At 38.6% G+C, this 24,008-nt stretch overlaps 1 protein-coding gene across 1 annotated transcript in view; it reads left to right on the forward strand.

Moving 5' to 3' along the window:
* Positions 1-24,008, forward strand: part of LOC144762793 (CD109 antigen-like) — a 1,211,849-nt gene that overhangs the window by 413,993 nt on the left and 773,848 nt on the right. The gene's annotated exons all lie outside the window — the stretch shown is intronic.

Below are 24,008 nucleotides of genomic sequence, written 5' to 3' on the forward strand. Positions count from 1 at the left end.
TCGTACCAAAGTAGCATTTTCCGTAAGCAACGTGAAGTGTCTATCTAAAATAAAATAAAGGAACTACTCATTGAACCATTTCACTGTCAAGCATTCAAGTTCAATTGTGGCATGTTGTTTTCCCCTCAGGAAGGGTTTGTCAGGGGTAAACACCCATTACTCTGCAACTTTCATCCCGCATACCATCACTCCGCATACTTTCATAACGAAAGTACCATGACTCCGCAATGCCATTATAACCAGTGCTTTAAATGGGAAAAAATAAGTGCAGGTACTCATTAAAATGCGCTAGAGGTGTAGTGAGTGGGCGGGGCTAGGGGCGGGGCTAAGGGCAGGACATGATGATACTTAACGACTTCTATAATAGTTGCAGCACACACCAAAACACATGATAAATCTGGTTATATAAACAAAGCAGGTTAACTCATTACATAAAATGAAAGAGAAATGCAATAATATGTTAACATTTACTTTTTTTTTTGTTGCAATATTTGCACCTTCTTAATGCCATACTGTTAATTGCTGTTTAGCACAATACTATATATTTTTGAGCAAGTGAGTAGGAAGAAACTGAAAATACCCCCACTTCGAACCAAAGCTCTTATGGCACCAAGCAAATCATCATGACCCTCCCCATAAGATATCTCTTGTCTCTTCCATCAATCTATCCATTCATCCTTTCATCCAACCATTTACCTGCTGATGTTCACCATTTACCGTTTACATTCTGTTGTCTATTCAGTTTTTCATCCATCATTCAGTTGATTTTCACCATTCCGTCTGTCCACCCTTCATATCCAAACCTATCCATCCCTCCTTAAACCTATCCATTAATCTTTTCACTCATCCATCTCTTTATACACCTTTTCACTCACCCATCAATCCTTTCGCTCATCTATCCATCAACCCTTTCACTCCATCTACCCTTTCACTCAATCCCTCCTTTCACTCATCCATCATCCACCCTTTCATCCATCTCTACCTTTCATTCATTCATCCAATATTTAACTTATCCATCCACCCATCGTCGGCCCTTATATCCAATCATCCACACTCTTTCATCCATCCATTCACTCATCCATCCATTCATCTGCACATCCACCCTTGCTCACTCATTCACCCATCCACTCACTAACCAACCCTCCCTACTAAGTTATTTATGAACCTTTGTCGCCGAGCAGACATGTACACACAAAGGGCCACCCATTTTCTTTAAAATACCTCCTGAGAGTGTCTTGATTCTTTCTCTCTCACTTTTTTCTTACAAAAAACAGGCTTACAAATGCAGGCAAACAGACAAACATAAGCAGACACACAAAAGATTTTGGTATGTTAAAAGCCATGTTATACTCTTCAGTATGGCTTTTTTAATTGCCACTGCCAGGGGGTTGCCAGGATTCCTGTGTTTACGCAAATGCAGAGGATGGTGTGAATGTGTTGACAGCTCAGGACCAGAATGGACCCCAGAGCTGCCAAGGTTTCAGATTTCTATGTGTGACATTTTCATATTTTCATTGTAATTATGAGTGACATTTCAACGATGTGAGTGACACTTTCTCACTAGCAAAATGAGGGTATCATATAAATATAAAAAAAATTACACATTTGAGTCGAGCTGCTGTTTCAGATTGCTTATGTGTGACATTTTCATAGATTCAGTGGATTTACGAGAGTCAGGCAACAACTAGATGTGTAACATTTAGAGTGGCACATTCTTGCGAGCATAACCATGGTATGGAAGTCAATGGAAGTAGACAAATATCAGAAATCGCACTCATTTGAGCAACAAGGAAGTCAAACTCGGCAGCAGGTGCTTTTGACGCTATTATTTAATTTCAATAAAAATCAGCACCCTCCACCCCAACCTCAGCTTCAGGTGCGGCCAAACCACATGTAACAAAGGGATCTCTGTGACAAAAACAGCAACTCACTGAGCTATCCACATACAATACAATACGCCTTTTGAAGACCCATTAACCATCTACGCTACTTATTGGTCAGAGTGCGAACTGCCAGTAGAGAAAACTCTGACTTCTCGACAGCGGCAACAATAATCCCATGAGTTATCTCTGACTTAGCAAGTCTAACTGTGCTGAGAAAATAAAGGGTGCTGCTTTGTAGTGTCACTGTCAAGCAGAGATGTTAAACACTTTGCACTATTAATAAATCAGCAAAACTGCTAGTTTCGACAAAATTTAGCGCATATTCAGCACCCACAGAGAACTCTAGTGTGCCCATTTGCAAGGCCCTATGCCGTGCTGGAGCCCTAATCATTTTTGTAACAAACAGTTTAAATGTCAGCAGCAGGAGAATATTAAATGATCTCTTTATTGCTGTACGAACGATCCACGAGGAGCTGCTGGCTGGCACTGCGGGGATCGCTAGCCTGTCTCTTCTTCAGAGAGTCAGACAGCGAGCCCTGATGCAGTGTCTCTGCTTGTGCCACCTGCTTCCACTATGAGACTCACAATGGCGTGGTGAGTCTGGGGCAGAAGTCGGGCTCTACTGGGCACAGCAATAACAGGCAGCAGGGTAATTTCATGGGTGCACTGGGGCCCGGCTGTCAGGCAGGAAATGAAACATCCTGCCACAGCATCGGCATATAAGAAGCAGACCGGCCAATAAAGGCCTTTGGAAGGTAAGCGCCTCAATGCAGAAAACAGATTAGCGCTCCAGGGGCCACTTCAATCGCATTGTCTGGGCATTAACACTCACATCAAACCGAAAGGACGTGTGAGATTCCGCCGCCCTTTTGTCTGATAACATTTATGTTCAAAGTGTTACCCTGCACTGACTTATTTTTCACTTATCACTACCTGAAGTGCGGCGCTTTGAAAATCACACGCGCACACTAGCAGGTAAAATGAATCCTGACCCACCTCTTTTAAGCACAGCATGACGGCGAGCACCGGACATTATCCACAAGAGCTGTGCTGAATAGTTCAGCTGGGGCTCTGATGGGTGGGAGGGGGCTGCAGAAGCGGCGCTTCGGCTGCCAGTGACATGTCCCACTCCGGCTCACCAGCACAGCCACGAGTCTACCTTTTTATGAGTACCGGTACTCTCCTTTTGAAGAAGAGAAGTGCCGGTACTCAAAGTGATAAATTTAGGAAGTGCCGGTACTCAGTACCGGTGAGTACCGGCCCATTTAAAGCACTGATTATAACGTAAGGGATTACATCTTAAATGCTTTTACCACGCATGTATTTACAACGAAATTAGTTGTAAATGCATGAATGGTAAAATCATATATTTTTTAAATTTAGGTTTAAGGTAAGTATATGGTTTTGGTGTGTAGTGGTATATGTTTTGGGGTACAGGGGTATTTTAATTGGGGTACAGGGGTATGGTTTTAAGGTAAGTATATGGTTTTGGTTTTGGGGTATTTTAATTGGGGTACAGGGGTATGGATTTAAGGTAAGTATATGGTTTTGGTTTTGGGGTGCAGTGGTATGGGTTTTGGGGTACAGGGGTATTTTAATTGGGGTACAGGGGTATGGTTTTAATGTAAGTATATGGTTTTGGTTTTGGGGTATTTTAAGTGGGGTACAGGGGTATGGATTTAAGGTAAGTATATGGTTTTGGTGTTGGGGTGTAGTGGTATGGGTTTTGGGGTACAGGGGTATTTTTAGGGTTCAGGGCTAGGTATGGGTTTTGGGGTACAAGGGTATTTTTAAGGTTCAGGGCTAGGTATGGGTTTTGGGGTACAGGGGTATTTTTAGTGTTCAGGGCTAGATATGGGTTTTGGGGTACAGGGATATTTTAGGGTTCATGGTTAGGTATGGGTTTTGGGGTACAGGGGTATTTTTAGGGTTCAGGGCAAGGTTTGGGTTTTGGGGTACAGGGGTATATTTAGGGTTCAGGGCTAGATATGGGTTTTGGGATACAGGGGTATTTTTAGGGTTCAGGGTTAGGTATGGGATTTGGGGTACAGGGGTATTTTTAGGGTTCAGGGCTAGATCTGGGTTTTGGGGTACAGGGGTATTTTTAGGGTTCAAGGCAAGGTTTGGGTTTTGGGGTACAGGGGTATTTTTAGGGTTCAGGGCTAGATATGGGTTTTGGGGTACAGGGGTATTTTTAGGGTTCAGGTTTAGGTATGGGTTTTGGGGTACAGGGGTATTTTTAGGGTTCAGGGCAAGGTTTGGGTTTTGGGGTACAGGGGTATTTTTAGGGTTCAGGGCTAGATATGGGTTTTGGGGTACAGGGGTATTTTTAGGGTTCAGGTTTAGGTATGGGTTTTGGGGTACAGGGGTATTTTTAGGGTTCAGGGCAAGGTTTGGGTTTTGGGGTATAGGGGTATTTTTAGGGTTCAGGGCTAGATGTGGGTTTTGGGGTACAGGGGTATTTTTAGGGTTCAGGGCTAGGTTTGGGTTTTGGGGCACCGGGGTATTTTAGGGTTCAGGGGTAGGTTTGGGGTTAGGGGTACTTTAGGGTTCAGGGCTACGTTTTGGGCTACAGGAGTATTTATAGGGTAAGGATGGGTTCGTGTTTAAGGGTGCCGGGGTATTTTAAGGAGTAAGGGTGGGTTAGGATTTTGGGGTGCTGGGGTATTTTAAGGGAGCAGGGTGGAATTAGTTATTAGGGTGAAAAGAGTAATTTAAAAAAATAAAATATATATATATATATAAATGTATTTAAAAATATTTGTAAAAAATTATAAATGTAAAATATATATATTTATATACTTATGCATTATTTAGTATATATATATTTACAAATATATATATATTTAAATATATAAATATATATATATATATATATATATATATATATATACATACATATATATATATATATATATATATATATATATATATATATATATATATATATATATATATATGTACATTTACTATGTTTAAAAAGTTTATAACTTCACCACGCATGCCTTTGCGTTGTAAAGGCATGCGTGGTAAAGTTATATGCAGGGTAAAAGATTGAGGAGTAATGGTACTGCGGAGTGATGGTACTGCGGAGTAATAAATGCGGAGTGATGGTATGCGGGATTTCTGTTTGCGGAATAACGTCATATATTCTTTGTCAGGTGCGGAAAGTTTACACCTGATGTTTATTTTAAAGCTCAATCACCTGCTGTACCGTTGTGTGGAGGAGCAGAGAAGCCCCCTAGCCATGGTAGGCCGACTAAAAGGAAGAAAAAAAATGAGCCCCTGATTTTCACTAGAATCGAGTTGTGAGGACAAGACACATTTTTGATGTTATATGAACAACAAGAGGTTACTATTGCAACCATCCAAGGTTACAGTATACCAACAAGGCCCCACACAGTAAAAGTAGGCTAGAGTACTAGGAGGCTCCTGCACCATTAGAGCAAGACAGGGAGGGTGTGGCCAAATATTGGTAAATATATAGTTTCCTTTATATGAGATCAAAAGTAAGAGACCATGTCTGTCAGTCATACTTTTCTTCTAAAATCTTGACCGCTACCAATCGTTTAAAGGAGATTTTCGCCATTGTGAATGAGTTATCTAACTCTGATAGAGTCTCAATCAAGCCTACTTCTTCCAAACGTTGTGCAATGTATTGAATTCTTTCTTTATTGATAACATTTAAAAAATCAAGTCCAGTATTCCGGCCTGTCAAAATCTGGATTTCACTTCTTGTACTACCCGAAATTATAGTACCCTTACGCAATTCCCTACAATTAGTGAGCAGATCTTTGTGGACCTTCTCTCTAAAGTTAAATCTGGGTCCCCCACTGATTGCTGTCCTCCTAGCATCTTGAAAGAAATATTCACTGCCCTCCCCGGTCCAGCCCTCAATCTCTTAAATGAGTCGCTGTCCCAGGGCATCGTCCCTGCAACTTTCAAGGAAGCAATCGTTCTTCCCCTTTTGAAGAAGGTGGGCATTGATCAGTTAATTTTAACAAACTATCGCCCAATCTCCCTTCCTCCTTTTTTAGCTAAGGTCTTCGAAGCCTACGTTATGAGATGCCTTACTGATTTCCTGGAGGAATCTGCATTTCATGATTCCCACCAAGTGGGTTTCCGCCCAGCTCATTCCACTGAGGCGGTGATCCTTACAGTATTGGATACTCTTTGTAGGGAGGTCAACAATGGCTCCTCGCAGGCTCTTGTTTTGCTTGATCTTTCTGCGGCCTTTGACACAGTCGACCATAATCTTCTGGTCGACTGTGTAAGGGACGTGGGAATTTCGGGACCTGCTCTGGGCTAGATCAGCTCCTTTTTGGAAAATCGCTCCCAGGAAGTCTCCACTGCCCAGTTTACTGCCCCCAGAATCAGAATGTCGTGCGGAGTCCAACAGGGCTCCTCACTTCCCCCCTGGTGTTCAATCTTCACCTCCTCCCTCTTGTCCGAGCCCTGAAAGAGCGGCAAGTCTGTACATTTAATTGTGCTGATGATTTTTAACGTATCTTTTCCATCAGCAATTCCCCGGAATCGGTGTATGCCTTTCAGTCTACCATGCTGTTCATTACTCAATGGATGAACAGCAACCATTTAAAACTAAACCCGGATAAGACGCAGTTGGTTTTAATAGGTGGTATCTCTAAAAATCCCTGGGGCCCTCTCTACTGGCCCAGGGAGCCGGGCCAGTCCCCCTCTCCATCCAGCTCGGCCAAGAGCCTTGGGGTAATAATCAGTCAGGACTCAGATTGGGTGTGTTATCTCCACCTGTTTGTTTCAACTCAGGAAAATAAAAACGATCTGCAGATTCCTTACCCACGAAGCTCGGATTCAGGTGATCATCACCATGGTTATGTACCAAGTCGACTATGCCAATTCGCTATACTTTGGCATCCCCCTTTACCTATCCAAAGGTCTGCAGATGGTACAAAACCAGGCTGCACGTCTGATTCTTCATCAACATAGGCACTACCATGTCACTCCTCGTCTAAGGAAACTACATTGGCTCCCGGTTCTTCAACGCTGTGCCTTCAATGTTGGGTGTCTCATCTTTAAATTACTCAATGGTAGAAGCCTTGAATTTGTGAACAACTTGATTAACAAGCACATCCCCACACGCAATCTCCGCTCAGCCCATAAGCATTTTCTGTCCATGCCCCCTTTTAAATTGAAGCGCACTGGTGGTGCCAGGTTCGCTATTTTGGTCCCCACGTTTTGGAACTTCCTCCCCTCTGAAATTCGCTTTTGCACCAATCTCCTTGGTTTTAGGAGCCTCCTCAAGACTTAGCTATTCTGACAGGCTTTTGAATAATTTTCCAGGACTTGGTTATCAATCAAAGTAGCGCCATGAAACCACCCGGGTGTATGGCGCTTTACAAATTCATTTTAACATAATATTTAACATAACATAACCCCTTTCAGACGGCCACAGGGCATGCAGGGGTTACTGGGTCCAACCGTGGTGGTTAAGGCCTGTTACTCCTGATGTCCCGGGGCCTGATCTACTGTGGATCCTAAGCAACTGGGCCAAGTATCCCTTCAGTATTTGACTGTTGTGGTAGCTGTGCTCTCTTGGAAGGAAATGTAGATCCTGGTTAGTGAACACAACTCATAGCTCATAGTTCACTCAGCAATGTCAATAAATGAATGTCCAGTCATATACCTGTTTTTATATTAAAAGAAGTATTTTATTTCTAACTACACATTCAAAGAAGTGTTACAACAGTCAAAAGCAATAACACAGTCTCCTCTACTGTTTAATTGGCAAATCCCTTTCCCGCCCTTTTCCTTTTAATGTGGTTGGGGTGAACTTTAAGGCTCTATGTTTTGTTTTTAGAGCTTTACACAGTCAAGGTCCGGCCCCTTTGCAGGATCTTTTTTCATGGTATATTCCCTCAAGATCACTCCGGTCAGCCTCAGCTCACTTGGTCGTAGTACCCAAGTTCCAGAGGGCGGACGATCCTTCAGGATTGCCGCAGCGCGGCTGTGGAATTCTCTACCGCTAGGTCTTAGGGGCCTGGAAGATTTCTCCACCTTTAAAAAAGAGTTAAGGACCCACCTGTTCCCCAGAACAATGTAAATAGATCGGAAGCTGGTAAAATCTTGCTCTGTGTCATAATAGTCTAAGCGCCAGGATGCCCGTCGGGTGACAGTGATAGCGCTTTATAAGAGCGTCTATACATACATACATACATACATACATTCTCCTCCGTTCATTGGTGACTGCATCCAAGGAATGCTCACTAGTAGGCCTTACTCTAGAGTCCACTCTGACTTTTAGGAAACAGTCAAAAGTGTCTATGGTGGGACAGCACCTTTAGAAGTGAGTTCCCCGGGTCTTGGCAAGCTCATATTAAGTCTTACCCACTCCAGTAGCAAGGAAGTGTTCAGTGTTTCGGCAGGCGCTCTAACCGCGGGCACTTGCAATGCTCCAGTCTTGCTTGGTCAAATTAATCTGCACGCGGAGCGTGTTGCACCAACGAGGAGTTGTAGCCTTTTCCCGACCTACACAGCCAACTCCAAAAGTAATCAGAGGTGCTTCTGGGTTCTGTTGATGCTGTAAGTTCAGTGTTTCCTCAAATGGGGGAAGGAGGAAACAGTTTATCCGAGTGCTCCCAACATGGTCGCTGGGATAGAGGGTTGTCCTGCGACTTTCTCTGGAGTTCATGGGGCATGTAAGGGGCAAGTCTCAGTGCTTATTCCTGACCTGCAGGTCTCAGCTACAGTTTTCTGAGTGACACCCCAAACATTTTTAAGTGCCTGGTACCGGCAGCCATGGTGCTGGCTGGTAAAGGGTTGGTCTTCACTGCGCAATCACCTATACCAAGGCAGCTCCTCCTGGCAGGTGGGGTGGCTTCTAAGACCCACGCAGTTCATGCCACTTTGCAGCAGCACTAACTTCCATGGTGGTGCCTCCTGGCATATAGGGTCACTCCATCAAGGCGTTTTTTTTTCATACTCTGCGAAAGGCACTCGATTTGCGGTTAAGTTCATGGTGGCCCTCTCCTGGAATATGGGGGTCACCAATCTGATCATGAGCATGGGCAAAGACCTGTTCAGTGCACAGCCCTCTCCTTGCACCTCGCACGAGTGGCTTTTTGGCAGGGTTCCCCAATAGACCTCCCTCCCACCAATGTTCTTCTCTTCCTCACAGGGCACACTGGTCTTGTCAAGCAGGCAGGCGCTGGTGCTCAATGCTCCAGAGAAGGCGATCTTGGATTCCCTGGGTAATGTCCCCTCGCCAAGGAGGGAGACTAGCAGGCCTAGCCCCCAGTCCTGGTCACAGGTGAAAGTCTTGCATCGCTTCCTCTCCTCACAAAAGCCATCTGGCAGATGACAGATGCATAGTGTCTAAACCTCTCCTTCTTATAGTTCTTTTCCAGACACCAAATGTGATTAGGGTCTGGATCTTTGAAGTTTATGTTGGGATTCTTGTTCTTGAAAAGCTGTCTGTCACAGCAGGAGAGACTCCTCTAGACTGTCGCCCCACAACACAGGCCATAGGAGTGACTAAAGTTCTCGCATGGATGTCAGCTACAGTGATCTGTGCATCAAAATATTAATCCCAGGCTTCCAGCCCTCCTCTTTATATTTTCCCTACTAGCCCCATCTCCATCCTGAGTTGTGTCCAGTACCATTACTGGTGATCTCTCACTGAATCAAAGAGCACCCTTCAACGTGTACAAGGGGGGACTCTCTCTCTTTCTCTTCTCCACTGTGTCTCACCCAGCTCACAGGAATGCAGCAATACACAAATATGGCTTGGGAGATTCCCCTACTCCTCATGTGTTAACCAGGCAGGTCTGGGCTTCCCAAAAAGGAATGCAGGCTCCTCCATGTAATGTACCATTGTGGGCACACTTGCACTCAGTGTATATTCAGTACAGTTACCGCCATGCATTGGGCCTGCACAGACACAGAAATATTCTGCACTGACAATCGCTCTGCACACTGTTGAGTACTGTAGCCTGTATATGTTGTGTCATGGGTGCTATTAACAAGCATACACTCTTAGTACACATATTTATCATGCACACATTGCACAGCACTTACCCTTTCATGTATAACACTTTTTGCAAGCACATTCAAACCCAGCACATGCTTCCACTGTTCACGCACACACACACACACCCAGCACATTCTTCCACTGTTCACGCACTGCACATCACTACATCAGTCATGTATTGCATCCTCACAGGTATAGGTACACCTTTACAGGCACTCACTATGCATGTACTGCACAGCACTGCTCTATCCCTGTACTGGACCCTTCCCAGGTAAACATACCACCAACACAGATTCACCACTCCTGCGCTGCACAGTACTTTTCATCTAACTGATGTAGGCCAAGGGTGAGTTAAGCACACAACAGCAGAACTTTAAAAAAAGTGAGAGAGCCTGTAGGCCTCCATTGACACAGGTTAAAAAATGACCCGTTTACCCGTGATCTGTACACGTGCTCGTGCAGCTCAACTCCTGGGAAGGCAGTAGCCTTCTTCCACAATGAGGGTAGAGCTTTGTGCACCCCTCTTGGTCCAACAAGACGGCAATCTGTGAGACAGGCCTATGTCATGCATGATCCGTGTTTGTCTATGACAGTAAAAATCAGCATTAGGGATCCACACAATAGGATAGTTGGGCACTCAGAGCAGGGGTACACATCCATCAACATCACCAGGCAGAGGACTTTTCCATCCCAGCATTATTGCTTTAATTCCCCTTAGAGGTGAAAATGAGAATTCTGCTTATAGGTTTTGTTGACTCAAATCCATTACAAAGGTAGACAAAGGCACTTGTAAAGATATTAGCATTTCTCTTAAAACTAAATTTAAAAGTAGCACAACAGATTGCCGGGGTTTTTCTCAAATGCACTAGGAACACATACTGGGTGTGCAGTTTTAATTTAAATACTACTCTAATGTACATTTCAAAAGCCTCACTCTTTATAAGAGTGTAATTTTTACTGCGATTAAGGGTTGACCCATTTTAACACAAGCACATGAGAAATCATGCAAAATATCGACCTCAGTTCCCCGCAGAGGTCATAATTGAGACACAGAAAACGATTTTTAGGGGTTCATACTGGGCATGTGGAATTCGTACAGCATCTAAGCATTATCTTAGCACACTAGTCAATTAAATGTTTTGCAATGTTTCACAAAACATTATTTGCACTCTTAGTTAAAAAATACTCTTTTGAGTAAGTGCTATGGAATTCCTAGGACGGTACTGAGACATAATATCGAACTTTTAATATCGAAGTGACATAATATCGAAGTTAAAATATCGATGATGAAAAATATCGGAATCACAAATATCGATGTCAAAAATATCGTAATAAGTATGTGTGTTGAAATATCGATAACAAAAATATCTAAGTAAAAATATCGTTGTAAAGAAATATCGATAAATAGTAAAAATATCGAAATAAAATATATAGTAATAATTATGTAGTAATATGTGTTATTGTTGTGTAATAATTAGTAATATTTACTATTATTTAATAGTAATGTGTACCTATAAAATATAATTAAAAAAAATAAATAAAACATATATAAATTTAGGAGCGGGATGTTGGGTTAATAGGGGATAAGGGTGGGGAGTGTATTAAAAATGTATATATTATAAATATTAAATAGCAGATATTTTATTTTAATTAGAGAATATATAAATTAAAAAAATTAAAATCTAAATTTTATATAAAAATTAATCAATTGATATATAAATTTAGGAGCGGGCTGTTGGGTTTATAGGGGATAAGGGTGGGGAGTGTTTTAAAAATAAATATAAAGATTTTTTTGATTTAAATTAAAAATATATTAAATTTAAAAAAACATTTAAAAATTATAAATTGTACTTTTTTTTAAATATTTCGAAATTTTAAAATTATGTTTTCAAATATATATTTTTATAAATTTGATATTTGAAATAGATTTTATTTTATAATAATTATTTAAAAATAATATAATATACAAAATGTTTTTAAATAAATATATTTAAATAAGAGAAAAATATTATAAATGTTCAATAATTATACATTAAAAAAGTCTTTTAAATGTAAAAAATTTTGGAAAATGTAAAAATTAAACAATTTTTTTTTATAATTTACATAAAAAAATTTTAAAAATTTTTGTTAAAAAATTTCAAAACATTCATAAAACCAATATGTACATTAAATACAAAATTAAAATTTCGAATTTCGCAAAAATTTTCTAATAAATTGCGAAATTTTTTAATTTACATTTTACTAGATTGTTCTATTTTAAAATATGTTTAACAAATCTTTTTATATAAATAATATGATTTATTTTTTTACATTTTTTTTTATATTTACACATTCGGAATAAGTATATTTGTTTGTTGAGTGTATGGAGTGAGTAAAATGGTTAACTATTTATATTGCTGTACAGTTTTGTATATTATACTACATTTGAATTGTGAAAATAAAAATTATTAATTAGAAATGATTATTTTTTAAACTTCATTATTGTATATAGTGTTTAAGGTATGGATTTTTATTAAAATAAACATATATATACATGCATTTTATGTTCCTTGGAGTGGCAATTTAAAAGTATATGTAAATAGTGTGCTAAAGTATTCCTAATTAATGTAGAATGGAGTAGGAATAGTAAATTATATATAATTAGTCTCCACCATCTATCTCTAATTAATGTAGACTGGAGTGAGAAAATTAAATTATATTTAATTCGTGTCCAGCACCTACCCCAAATTAATGGTGACTGGAGTGGGAATAGTAAATTATATTTAATTAGTGTCCAGGACCTACACCAAATTAATATAGACTGGAGTGGGAATAGTAAAGTTATGTAGATTGAAATGTAATTAAATAAATATTTTATTGAATTAAAATATAAAATACTGTAGTGTTTTTTTGAACAAATTAAATTTTTTATTAACATGAGAAAGAACAACAATAAACATTTGTATAACATCTATTTTTTACATTTATATTTATTAAAATATTAGTGGAATTTGTGTAAATTTTATTAAACATTTCAAACAATATTGGTAATATTACTTAATTGAAAGAGTACATATTTAATAAACATAAGTATTGTTATAAGTAAATTAAATGGGAAACAACAATTACAACGCAACTTTTACAACGCACTACCATTACAAAGAATTTTTTCCAACGCTAAAACTATTACAACGCATGTATTTACAACGCATTTTTTTACAACGCAGGTACTTTTACAACGCATACCATTACAATGTAAGTATTGGTAAGTATATAATTATATTTAAAATTTTATATGTTTGGTTTGTTTTTAAGGGATATTTTTAAGGGTCCAGGGTCAGTTTTCAGTTTTGGGGTAAAGGGGTATTTTTAGGGTTCAGGGTCAGTAGTGATTTTTTGGGTAAAGGGGTATTTTTAGGGTTCAGGGTCAGTTTTCAGTTTTTGGGTAAAGGGGTATTTTTAGGGTTGAGGGTCAGTTTTCAGTATTTGGCTAAAGGGGGATATTTAGGGTTCAGGGTCTGTTTTCAGTTTTTGGGTAAAGGGGTATATTTAGGGTTCAGGGTCAGTTTTCAGTTTTTGGGTAAACGGATATATTTAGGGTTCAGGGTCAGTTTTCAGTTTTTGGGTAAAGGGGTATTTTTAGGGTTCAGGGTCAGTTTTCAGTTTTTGGGTAAAGGGGTATTTTTAGGGTTCATGCTCAGTTTTCAGTTTTTGGGTAAAGGGGTGTATTTAGGGTTGAGGGTCAGTTTTCAGTTTTTGGGTTAAAGGGTATATTTAGGGTTCAGGGTCAGTTTTCAGTTTTTGGGTAAAGGGGTATTTTTAGGGTTCTGGGTCAGTTTTCAGTTTTTGGGTAAAGGGGTATTTTTAGTGTTCAGGGTCAGTTTTCAGTTTTTGGGTAAAAGGGTATATTTAGGGTTCAGGGTCAGTTTTTGGGTAAAGGGGTAATTTTAGGGTTGTGGGTCAGTTTTCAGTTTTTGGGTAAAGGGGTATTTTTAGGGTTCAGGGTCAGTTTTCAGTTTTTGGGTAAAGGGGTATTTTTAGGGTTGAGGGTCAGTTTTCAGTATTTGGCTAAAGGGGGATATTTAGGGTTCAGGGTCTGTTTTCAGTTTTTGGGTAAAGGGGTATATTTAGGGTTCAGGGTCAGTTTTCAGTTTTTGGGTAAACGGATATATTTCGGGTTCAGGGTCAGTTTTCAGTTTTTGGGTAAAGGGGTATTTTTAGGGTTCAGGGTCAGTTTTCAGTTTTTGGGTAAAGGGGTATTTTTAGGGTTCATGCTCAGTTTTCAGTTTTTGGGTAAAGGGGTGTATTTAGGGTTGAGGGTCAGTTTTCAGTTTTTGGGTTAAAGGGTATATTTAGGGTTCAGGGTCAGTTTTCAGTTTTTGGGTAAAGGGGTATTTTTAGGGTTCTGGGTCAGTTTGCAGTTTTTGGGTAAAGGGGTATTTTTAGTGTTCAGGGTCAGTTTTCAGTTTTTGGGTAAAAGGGTATATTTAGGGTTCAGGGTCAGTTTTCAGTTTTTGGGTAAAGGGGTAATTTTAGGGTTGTGGGTCAGTTTTCAGTTTTTGGGTAAAGGGGTATTTTTAGGGTTCAGGGTCAGTTTTCAGTTTTTGGGTAAAAGGGTATTTTTAGGTTTCAGGGTCAGTTTTGGGTTTTTGGGTAAAGGGGTATTTTTAGGGTTCAGGGTCAGTTTTCAGTTTTTGGGTAAAGGGGTATTTTTAGGGTTCAGGGTCAGTTTTCTGTTTTTGGGTAAAGGGGTATTTTTAGGGTTCAGGGTCAGTTTTGGGTTTTTGGGTAAAGGGGTATTTTTAGGGTTCCGGGTCAGTTTTGGGTTTTTGGGTAAAGGGGTATTTTTAGGGTTCAGGGTCAGTTTTCAGTTTTTGGGTAAAGGGGTATTTTTTGGGTGCAGGGTCAGTTTTCAGTTTTTGGGTAAAGGGGTATTTTTTGGGTTCAGGGTCAGTTTTGGGTTTTTGGGTAAAGGGGTATTTTTAGGGTTCTGGGTCAGTTTTGGGTTTTTGGGTAAAGGGGTATTTTTAGGGTTCAGGGTCAGTTTTGGGTTTTTGGGTAAAAGGGTATTTTTTGGATTCAGGGTCAGTTTTGGGTTTTTGGGGTACAGGGGTACAGGGTTAAAATATATTTAATTTTAAATTAATTAAATTAAATTAAATTACATTACATTACATTAAATTAAATTAAATATTATTATTTTTAAATATTAAAAATTTAATTAAAATTTATTAAATGATATTAAATTACATTAAATTACATTACATTTAATTAAATTATATTATTTTCTCTTAATTTTAATTAACAAAATTATTATATACTTACCAATATGTACGTTGTAATGGTATGCGTTGTTAAGGTATCTGTGTTGTAAAAACATGCGTTGTAAATACATGCGTTGTAATAGTTTTTGCGTTGTAAAATTTTCTTTGTAATTGTATGCGTTCTAAACATATGAGTTGTAACGTCATACATCAAAATAAAATATACTGTTTGAAAAATACATATACAATGTATATATTCAAAAACATGTTGTTAGTAAACAATAGTTTTGTATTTATATTAATATAAATATATTAATATTACATTTTGTAACAAACATTTTTATTGAAAAAAATATTGTAGAATATATTTATTTTTATACATTTTGTTAAACATTTTGTTAATTTTTTTACACCATTTCAACATTTTTACAATTATAATAATAAATATTATGTATTTTATAATATTTATTTTTATAATTTTACAAATTGTGTACATTTTTTCTAAGTAATTTAATACAAATAAAAAATTACTATTTTTTCATAGTATTCATTGGTTTATTAAATTAACAAATACTTTGCTTGCATTAAATAATAAGTGTGTAATGTCTATCATTTTCTTTAGTTTTGGGTCCTTTATTTTGTAACCGCTTTAGGTCGTTTTGTGTCATTTTATTGTATTATTTTCTGGAAGTTCAGTTAGCGGTTGGGAAACACTTCACGTCTCTGAAGGTAAGGTTTATTTAATATGTTTTAACTGTGTTTTGAATTAATTTTGAGAGTAGTTTGGTCGTATTTAGTGTTGTTAGAAGTAAATGTGTTGTATTGGCGATTATGATGTGTTGTGTTTGCGGATGTACATTTAACGTACTTTTTAGTGTTGTATTGCCTTGTGTGTAGAGTTAGTGTTTCGATGTTTAAGTTTATTATTCGAAATATTATGTTGCTATTACTTTTAGTAGGAGTGTATGTGTTATTTTATGTGGGTGGGAATATTTCTTTTATGTCTTTCACTTGCAGGAGTTCCTGATGTCCGAAGGAAGCGTTTTTTTTGGGGGAGAAGTGTTGGTTAGTTTTATTAACTAATAGTTTGTAGACACTTCTTCAAATTTTTCGGCTTTCCTGGAGCGTTTTTTCTTCATTTTTACATTTTTCGGGTTTTTTATGGTATTTCGAAAGAGCTTCGTGGAATGGATTTATCTATTTTGGGACAGTTGTATTTTTTCATTTTTTTTTGGGTAACTGGTATTCGAAACTGGATTATTTTGGTGGAAATGGATTCTACATCATTTGGAATATCTTTGGTAAGTTTTTTTACATTATATTAATTGTGGGTGGGTAATGTTTTAATGAATATTGTTTAGTTTTATTTATTTCAAACATAATTAATGTGTGTATATATATTTAATTATATAATATATATTACATACATTAATTTTTTTCGAGATAAATTATATGAATGTAATATTATTGTATTAGAACATTTTTCTATTGAGATTGTTTGTGGCTTAGAGTAGTTTACAGTAGTGTTTTGGCTATTATATTGAGGTATTCCATGCCTGTTGTGCTAGGGTACAGCTTTACTTGTTGCTCTAGGTATTTGTGCATTTGTTTTGTTTGTTTGGATGCTTTTGGAGTTAGTTCAGTAATGGATTGCTCCATTCTGAATTCCTGATAACTTTGCTCTTTTTGGAGGCATGTAATGAATTTTTCTAATGTTGGTTTAGTTCGGCCTGTTGATTGGAGGAAGGCATTGTGCCAACCTTCAACTGCGTTGTTTGTTTTAGATTCTCCATTTAAGGTGCTTCTGTAAACATTCCACCAGGGTATTAAGAATTTAGGATTTCTCCTGTGGCCAGATCTATGGAGTCTACCTATCCAAGTGTCCTCAAAGTAGTCTAAGAGAGGAGTTAACTTTGCTTCATTTTGTTTGTAAAATTGGCTGTCTATTAAAAGGTTGTAGTGTTCAGCCACATCTGTTTCAGGGACGTAAGATAGTGCTATCAGTTTTTTTATTTGATATGCAAAAGATGAGCTTGTAGCATATTCTATGCTTAGAGTTGTTTTTTGTAAATGCCTCCAAAGACACTGATTAAAATGATAATAGCAGCCTTGGATACAGGTATGGGGGTGTATTTTTAAAATAGCTGAGAGCATTGCTTGTTCAAAATCCAGTATAATTTTTTCTGGGGAATAGTCATTTGTTTTTAGTTTGATAATGTTTAATACATCCATATATGTTGAATTAGTTTTATTTGGAAGCAGTGCATATAGTAGAGGTATGTTACAGTTTTGATATAAGCCATGTATTGTGTAAAGTTGGTAGAAAGGTCTGGGACAGATGTTAAAAGTACCGTCCATCATCCAAAATTGGCATTGTTGGAGTTTTATTAAATTTATAGCAGTACCAAAGATTATTATTCTTTTCTCATTGTTTTTATTGTCGCAAATTATAAAAGGTATTTTGTTTAAAGTTATAGTTTGGTCATGAGTTAAATTTATATCACTATATGTTTTAGGAGGTGGAGTGGTAGTAGTAGTTGCTTTTTTGGTACGCGATATTGTTCTTTTGAGAGAAATTATATTAGGCATTTGGGTAGTGGCTGTTTTTGGGATTTGTGGAATTTGTTCTTTTAAAATTAGGCTTGTAGGTTTTTGGGACCATGTACTAGCTTCTTTAATGTTTTCTAATGCTGTTCTGACTTCTATTTCTGTTATATTTGGAGGGTGGTTGTGTTCCCTGGTGTAAAGGACAGTTGCTTCTCTAGTTGTTGCTCTTCCATAACATTTGTTAGAGTAATATTTGCAACATTTCCAATTTACTTTCATCCCAAATTGTTTCTCTTGGGTATAAGTATAACCCATGTAGCAGAGTAATAGTTTCCCTTTTTGACTGGTAACAAATTCAGCTCCTTCTGTCATTTTCTCCTTTGTAAATCTATTAGAAATATATGGTATAGTTATTATAGTTATAGTTATATGTATTTTAAGTGGGAATTATAAATATTTATATTGTGCATGCTTACCTTTGGTTGAAGTTTAGTCTGTGATTTTGATGTTCTTTACTCTTTTCCTTGTGGTCTGTATTTTCTGGTCTTTTTTTCCTTGAATTTTTTTTTTATTTGTGTTAATTGTTTAGTTATATTTTTTTGGGTAGCTTTTACATGTTTTGCTATAAGTTAAAGCTTTTACTTATTTTATCTTTTAGAAAAGTGTTTGGATATACTTACTTTGGTAGTTGTATCTTTGTTTGTTGAATTCTGTTCTTTGATATTTGTTGTTAGTGGATGTTGTAGTGGTGCTAGAAAAAAAGAAGGATATATGCATAAATTATTACTATATGTTAGCAATTTTTTATTCTTTAGGAGTTACTGTTTGTCACATCATTTAATTTACTTACTTTGTATTAGTTGCTTGTTATGCAGAGTTTTAATGCTGTTGTAGGTGTAAGGTAATCTGTTCAATTTTCAGTTGTGGCCTGTATTTTCTTTGATGTCTTTATCTGTAAAAAAAAAAACATTATCATTAAAATCCATATTTATTAACATATTTTTGGAAGCAGGTCTGTTTGCTGTTTTAAGGTTAAAGCTTAAATAATTTAATGTTGTTCGAGAAAAAAAAAAAAATTACTTTGTTAGTAGTTTCGTAGTTTTCTTCTTAGTTTTTTCAGTTCTTTAGTAGTGAAGTTTTCTGTAGTGGTAGGAGATAATATACAATACATATGTATGAGTAATTTGTCCTTTTTACTACATGTGTAATTTTAGCAGTTCCTTTAATTAAGTTACATTTTGTTACTTACTTTCAATCCTCTTAATGGTAGGTTGAATCTTAGTTTTCTTGTAGGCGTCGTCAAATGTATCCACAGTATTCTTTTCTGTCTTCTACTTTTCTCAGGTAATTTGTTTGTTGGATGTAATTGTTTATATAGTGTTTTGGACTTAGTAATTAGTTAGCTATTGGTGAGTTTATGTTTGTACTGTTTTGATTGGTTGGTTTGTAATTTTGAAAAACTGTTAGTGTAATTAATTACCATATATGGTAAACGCTAATTAATGTTGAGCATACATACCTTTATATAATATGTTAAATAAATAATTTATACATGTGTAAATCATTTATTTTTAAATGTGAAAATTTATGTATTTTTAAATTGTTGTAAAATGTGAATTGTAGTGCTAATAGTATTTTTTTAATGTTTACAAGTGTTATAGAATAATAATAAAATTGTTCGATATTGCTTAAATAACGATATTATTGTAGTCGATATTTTTACTCTCGATATTTTTAACGTACTGTTTATAAATTTTAATTATCGATATTTAAATATTGCGATATATATGGGGTCGATATAATTGATATCGATGTTTATGTATTGCGATATTTTAATTTCGATATTTGTGTATGTGATTAAATAAGTATAGGATGACGATATATTTGATGTCGATATTTTTGTGTCGATAATTTTGTACTACGATAATGTGTGTTTCGATATTATGTCATAGATTCTCCTAGGACACCTCTAGCACCTCTACCAGGCTTCATTTTTTTATAGGAGGGGTGTTGATCACTACTCAGTCTCATCTCTTTCTAGATCTACACAAAGATATTTTCCCTTAGGATGAATCACCACACATGACACCTCTAATACTAAAAATACTTCACCGGAGCACCATAATACAGTATCGGAACTCAGAATAGACGTTTTCTCAGAACAGTTTAAGACCTCCCGTCTTAATGTCGTCCAGTTTGCCTGCTTTGAAGTCTGCCATCATTCTTGGAAATATCCGTTCAAAGTGGAATACGTCAAAGGTGATGTGTTTCTAGTGTGCATCACCACACTTCTGTTAAGGTTAATGACCTAGAAATATATTTGCGCATCTTAGTGAAACGTAGATACCCAATCATCATAATTTACGAGGCACAATCACTTTCTGGTTCAATCAAAAATAAAATATAAAATGTTGCCTTTATAAATGGGATGTGCTCACTTGGAAATTCTGCCATTATGGTGAAATGTACATGTGATCCGTCATATAGAAACAAATAGAGAGTAAGGAAACAAATGACTTGTCCTCTTCCCTAGAAAATGTATTCATAAACAAAATTGGACAAGTCCTTCTTCTGGTTTTCAAGTCTATGTTTCTGACAAAAACCTTTAAAGAGAAGAGCGCAAACAACTCAAAGTATTTTTTAGGAAACCCCTCACCCACCTACCTAGTAGGTGGCATGCTTCATCATCGGGGCCCAGCTGGATTACCTAGCGCAATCCAGCTGTGCTTCAACGCCTGAGTTTCAGCGGAGCAAGTTGTTTGTGTAAGGAAAGTGAAGTGCTAAGTGAAGTGCAGTTATATGTTAAAAATGGTCTCTAGGTATAACCCTCATAAAAGTTTTAATGACAGGGCCCTAGGACAAGGGTTAAAAACATTCATGGAATCCTCTTGAGGTTTTTTAATGTACCTCAGTATCCCAGTTAAAATATAGGTCTACTAGTTTCATCCTTTAGGTTGGATTATAAGGCTTTCTTCAGGACCAAAAAGGTGTGTGTGACCCAAAAACTGGGTTCACAGAGGTGATAGTATCAGCACACACCCTAAAGTGTGCTGTGAGTGTAGTGGATTGTTTACTTACAAATCCTTTGTTTGGAGTACCTGTAAAGAAAGAATTGCAAATGCCGGTTGTTTGTTGATTCAGATATGCATTAATGCTTATCGCGCTCTTTGATGTGTAGATGTTGAAATCATGCATGTGGCTGCTTGAGAGCATGCATGATAGTGACCTACAGAATGACCATGCGTGGCTATAATGTGCCCCGGTGGTGCTAAACTATACAGGGGTCCGGGGGGTAATGGAACACTCGCATTGTATTGACATGTTATGTGCTATACATCTATTCGCATATTGGCACATTTCTGTGAATATTAAAATTATTAAAAACAGGTATCTAAGTGACTGCGCGTGAAATTTCTTACAGAAACACATTTAACATAAATTTGGACAAACTTATGACGGACAACATTTATGACTGACAATAGTGGCCTCACTTTGACTCTCAGCTAGTTATGCCTCATGGATCCGATCATACTCTGCTACTACCCTGCCGACTCTGGGGACGGAGAGAAAGAGAGCAAGAGAAAACTGGCCATGAGCGGCAGAATGTAAGTTCATAGAATGGCGTCCTATTTAGGTACAGCTTGCTATGGCGGCATCTGTGTTAAACAGATGCCGGTACTCACGTTTGTCGAGGGCAATATGGTCGGTATGACCGAGGCAGCTAATTGGGTCCCGCTGGTGCGCCTAGATCAGTTGTGGTGGTTACCTATACCGGTAACAGGGCGGAATTGCTCTAGGAGTCATGTGACTGTGACCGAGCTGTGTCGGTGCATCAACGTCTAGAGCGCTAACTTTGGTGCATCTGCGCGTGGACTGCAGTGTACTTCGCAGATGTGGAATAAAGTTATTGTGAAAAAAAGGGCGGGGGCACCCATGTAAACTGGGGGAAGCATCTCCTACATGTTTAAATGTTTAAGACAAATTTAAATGCAGGCTGGCGCAGTAATATAGATATGTGTATCTGATGCCCATGAATAAAGTAGTTATTTCAAAAAGTTGTTATTTCACATCTGGGCAGATCCACCCCACTTAGGGCAAAACACTAAAGTATACAAAAAAGTGATAAATAGAATGCTTTAATTCATCGAAGTTACTGGTAATTACTTGAGTGCCGCATCTCAGTCCATCCAGTAGCGGTTGCTGGTGGGAGTGCTGCCGGGCGGTGACGTGGGTGGGGGAGGGGTAAACTACGGAATATGGTCAAATACTGGTAAGTACACATAAAAATAAATAAAACAAATTTAGTTGCGCGCACTGCATCGCCAAATGCGATGCATTGCGCGCAACAAAATTCACTCCCACCACCGACTGCTACGGAGTCCATCAATATTTTGCACAGAGTGCCACCTCGACATGGACCCAGCCATATCGAAATCACTCTGGACTCTGCTCCATTGAGAACAGTCCAGCCCAAACTGCAAAGTCAGGTCCTCCCTGAACAGGAACACAAGGAACTCAGGACCAGTTTCACCCTAGTCAGGGCTCTTCAGACATATATAGGTTGCCTCCAGTGACACAGTGTGCACTGGACCCACACTAGGGTGACCCTGCAAAAAGGACAACTTTTCCAGCAATTAGCCTAACCTGAGTGTTTTGCTAGTTTTTCCCCTGTATGAGCCAGCTTTGGTTTCTCTTTTCCTAAGCTCATCTGCCATTCTCAAAATTCTGCAAAGCAAGATAATGATGTCATTAAATTAACACATGCATCTGCACCACATACAGAAGGAAGACACAAGGATTTGTCCTACCCATTAGAGTACCACACCTCCAGCTGGGTCATTAGCTACTATCCTAGGTCAGTCCAATGCAAAATTTGCATTTTTGTTTGCTCCACAAAGGAATCTTGGCTGTACTTTCAAGCCTTTATCTTGGATGTCTGGATTCTTTTCAAAGTCGCTCTGGGACTGGAGCTCTACCAGCATATGAATAATCTTGCCTTTGTTGGACAGTTTATTGATGTAACTCTTGAAATGTCCGAGGTCATTTTACATAATCTTTCGTAACATAAGAAGTCATATGATATAATTTTCTGTGATGTCATTGACAAAAGGCAGGTGATGTTACTTCCGCTACCCCTGGTGTTTTGGTGAATCAGCTTCCGTGTTTTTAGGTCTCGCTGAGTCAGCGCGCATGCACTGCTCAGAGAGACATTTAGGAGCGGCTTTGAGAAGTGCTCCCAAAGCGGTGATCAGCTTGCCAGAACGCGCGCGACGTGCACAGCACTTTTTCACGTCGCGCTCGCACGCGCGCCCCACTGGATTCACCACTCGCGTTTTTTTTTTTTAATAATGTTTGCGCGCGACACAACTCCCGGCCGGGTCGCGCACCCAATGCTTGTTCTTGTTTCTTTGTTGAAAAACAGTTAACAAGAGTGCCCGTGTGTTCATTGGCTGCGAAATATGCCTGTAAATCTTGTTCTTATCTAATAACATTTGCTGAGCATTTAAACACCGAGAACAAATGTCAGATGCTTGTTTTCCAGAAGGAGCGTGTTCATTTTCCTTTCTTTCACTTCTAAGGGAGAGGATTTCTTTCAGCAGCCTTCACAGGGCACTGCATGCTGCTCCCCTGCATGACGAGCATGGCATCATTAACAACCGGGAGCTCTCTGGCAGCAGTTACGGGTCGAGATGCCATGTCTGCCGCCTGCCTGCCTCCCATCAACATTCAGGAACTGTCTCTACTCCGGGATCTGCAAGGCTCCACATCATACCATCAGGGCCACAACCGGCCCTGGCAAAGTGCTCCGCCGCCCCAACCTCCTCCCCACTCGGGGGTTGGGGGTGCCGCCGAGCTCTTTGCGGGACGGTTTTCGGCCTGTTTTGGTACAGTGCCGATTTTGCAGCTATCCTGCAAAAACGGCCCTGTAACAAAAACGGCCCCCAGGGGCCCAAAACCGGCCCCTACCCATGTGGCGCACTGGGGGATTGCCTGGTGCCCGCTATGGCCAGTCCGGCCCTGCATACCATCACTTCCCTGCCCCCTTAGCGTGAACCACTGATTGCAGAGCTGGTTTCAACTAAGAAGGCTGAGTCCGCGATGACAGATCTGCTTCCTGTGCAAAGGCAAGCCCAACATGTAGTGGCACGGTCTGTAGTACGAGCACTTGAAGGACGCTCCAGTTAGCAAAAAAAAAACAGACTAGCTAAATACGCTTCCTCATTGCCTGCTGGCCCTTAGTTACACAGACATTGCAGGTCATATTTTGTGGGGCCCGTAACTGCCTCATCAGCATGCAGCGCTTCACGGCTGGCATAAATCAATAAACAA

Source organism: Lissotriton helveticus, chromosome 6 (genome assembly GCF_964261635.1).
Source record: "Lissotriton helveticus chromosome 6, aLisHel1.1, whole genome shotgun sequence".
NCBI lineage: Eukaryota > Metazoa > Chordata > Amphibia > Caudata > Salamandridae > Lissotriton > Lissotriton helveticus.